Source organism: Lynx canadensis, chromosome B4, assembly GCF_007474595.2.
Source record: "Lynx canadensis isolate LIC74 chromosome B4, mLynCan4.pri.v2, whole genome shotgun sequence".
Classification (NCBI taxonomy): domain Eukaryota; kingdom Metazoa; phylum Chordata; class Mammalia; order Carnivora; family Felidae; genus Lynx; species Lynx canadensis.
In genome coordinates, this window is record NC_044309.1 from 83,791,023 (window position 1) to 83,794,463 (window position 3,441).

General features: G+C 42.2%; 1 pseudogene; it reads right to left on the reverse strand.

The window, feature by feature from the left end:
• Positions 1-233: 233 nt before the first annotated feature.
• Positions 234-455, reverse strand: LOC115518742 (annotated as a pseudogene).
• Between the last annotated feature and the right edge of the window lie 2,986 nt (positions 456-3,441).

The window sequence follows — 3,441 nt, forward strand, 5'->3', positions numbered from 1 at the left end:
ATAGTTACTGGTGATGCATTTAAAGTCCTCCCCTAGGCTGAAGATTCTTTGAGGATGGGAAGCATGTCTGCTCCATTTTTGAATAAAAACTCATTCCTCCCCCCACCGCAAACAAAACTTTCTCATAGTTATTATTGAACCAACCTACTAGTGTGGAAGCGTAGAAACAAGAGAAAAATAATTTTCCCAGTAAAGCATGTCCGGCTGTTCAGATAGTAGTGATGTTTTCAGCATCATGTGGTAAGAGGCTGGTGACCTTGATACAGCAGACATATGTGTGCCATCTCAAGTACAATTCCGTATGCACCCAACTTTATTCTTCTCCAGTGTCTCCTCTCAGAGTTGAACCTGATTTTATTACTAGTTTTCATTTGAATCCATTGGGGAATGGGATGATCCCGCTTTTGTTTCTTGGCCAAGAATCACTTGATCCTGAAAGTCTCGTGAGAGGACATGATGAGGATCAGAGTCAACTGCACCCACCACAATGGTCAAGAAAGGCAATAAAAGAACAAAGCCCATTCTATACAGGTCATCTGAATGAGTGGTAGAAACTATTGGTAGAAGCTTGGTTAGTCTGAAACCTCTGAAAACAGAAATACAATAGATATTTTGGATGTTACAATTTCCTAAAATATAAAAAAAAATTCTTGTTGTATTAGAGAGATACCTATTATGTAGAATAGAGCCTTTCTCTTCAGTGGGCTCATTGAATGGAAGCTTTTGCAACTGCACACTCTTCAGATAAGGTGAAAAATAAAGAAAAAATTATCATTAGCTAACATTTATTGAATATTTACCACGGGCCAAATACTGTTATAAACCTTTTACACTTACATCTTCAGAACAACCTTAAAAGTTAGGTACTATTATGATTCTTAATTTTGAGATAAAGAAAATTCAGCACAGAGAGGTTAAATAACTGGCTCAAGGTCACACAACAAGGTGGTAGATTTGGAATTCAGATCTAGGTCTGACTCCAAAAATCTTGCTTTTAGCCACTGTGCTATACTACTCACTCAGCAGCAGAAATATTTTTGAGGCTTCTTCAGCTCTCAGCTACCTCGTCTGGGAGCTACCTCTATCTATAACTCACATTAAGGAGTAGGACTTAGGTCTCCTTCAAAGCTGATGAGACTAGCGGTAGGCTGGTCAATAGTTCATCCAATGGAATGTTAGATTTTTTTCTTTAGAAAATTTAAACCAAGAAACACAGAGTGTGAAATTAGGGTATGTGAAAGGCAAAAATGACAAATTGAGGGTCTTTGACCTGGACCTTTTTGTTTGGCCCCAGCCACCAGTGAAAAATTAAAAATGGGAGAGTGGGGAAGGCAAGGGAAAAAGTCACAAAGTATTGTCCATGACAAAAAATAGCATGTGTAATATTCCACTTAGGTATTATTATACTTGCGTGTGTATAGGTATAAGGAGGTGCTGGTGCATAAAAATATGGTCACCAAATGTTAGTGATGGCCAATGAAGAGTAACGGCATTTTAGGTGATATTTATTATTTCATGTAGATTTATGTATCTCTTGACTACTTTACAATGAGCATGTATAATTAGAAAAAAAAAGATCTTAATTTTAAACATGAAGATTTTACATAAATCTCTGTATTCCTAGGTTCAGTTGAAACTTGAAAGCACTGGCATTTCTGGGCTTACACTTTCACATGGCAACCAGGGCTGGGGCTGAGTCTCGACTTTTCCTTCTAGCATGGTGGATACACTCTAACTTCCACAACCTGTTCTTCACACTTGACTGTATTTGCTTCTTGCTATTTAGTGCTTGTTGCCTGTTGGCATTTGAGGGGCCTTTCTTTAGAGACTTGGGGTTAGCAGCCATGTTGGGTTATGCGCAATCTACAAAAGCCATGTAAGGTAAGGTAAGCCATGCAAGCTCAGGATCTAGAGCAGGGCCATCTAATGGAACTTTATGTGATGATAGAAACAAGCACTTGAAATGTGGCTAGTGTAACCAAGGACCTGAATTTTAAACTTTATTTAATTGTAATTCATTTTAATTAAAATAGCCACGTGTGGCTTATGGCTACTATACTGGGTAGTATAGATTGAGAGACAGAAAGAGAGGGAGAGAGAAAGAGAGGGAGAGAGAAAGAGAGGGAGAGGAGAGAGAGAGAGAGAGAGAGAGAGAGAGAGAGAGATGAGAGTTTGCTGAGGGTGGAGATACTCTAAAGAGAGTATCTACATAGGTCGTGCTAATAGGTGGCCCAAAAGTCACACGTAGCCTACCTTCAGACTGTATATTGGAAAAGAAGTGAGGGATGAGAAAAGGGGTTGGTGCAAGAGAACCTCTTTAGAGAGAGCTGTCAGCATGTTCTACATTTCTCCCCCTTTCCTCCACCTGCTTCAAATCAAGTAATGGGGATGCAGGAAGAGTGCACAGAGAAGTGACCTATTCCTTGGATTTACAAGACTCAGAAGTGGGTGTTTGGCTGTCCTTGGAAAAGGTCAAAGGAGAGACTAGCTGGCAATGCCCCTGCCCACACAGCAAGGAGAAAGGGCTAAAATGGGAGCAGCCTGAGTTTGACAAGAGGGTACCCTCTGGTCTAGAGAGAACTCTGTAGAAGGTGGCGGTGGGGTCACTACCTAAGAAGATGAGATATCTATAATAGGAAGAATCTTTGTGGGGTCTACTTTCAGAGACTACTGTTGGAAGGGAGGGAGTGGAAGACCCCAAACACACCCCCTGAAAGAGAGATGTAGCAGTGTGAACTGCCAATCAGAGGGTACCAGCCTGCAAAGACAAGAGCACCCATCTCGAGGCCCTTTTCCCCCTTTTACCTTCCTCACGTGCCTCACCTGGTGAGGAGGTGGACCAAGGAGAACAAAGGCAGACCTCAGCTTCTGTCTCCGCAAAAGGTTTCCAGTGGGAAAAATGGATTGCCATTTACTTAGGTGGGGGAATGCTGAGGGAAATGTTTTACTTCTGAAGGGGAGGAATCAGGAGTTCAGTTTGGGAAGGTGGATACCAACTAGCTAGCCTAGAGGAGATGTTGAGGAGACAGCTGTATAGAATCGGGAGTTCAAGAGCGAGAGGAGAGAGAAAGTCGGGAATTGTCGGCATGTAGATGGCATTTGTTTTTTTTTTTTTTTTTTTTTTTTAAACTTTTTTTTTTTTTTTAATTTTTTTTTCAACGTTTTTTATTTATTTTTGGGACAGAGAGAGACAGAGCATGAACGGGGGAGGGGCAGAGAGAGAGGGAGACACAGAATCGGAAACAGGCTCCAGGCTCTGAGCCATCAGCCCAGAGCCCGACGCGGGGCTCGAACTCACGGACCGCGAGATCGTGACCTAGCTGAAGTCGGACGCTTAACCGACTGCGCCACCCAGGCGCCCCTGTAGATGGCATTTGAAACCATGCAAACGGATGAGTTCACTTAGGGAGTGAGCCCACATAAGTAGAGAACTGAGGGCTG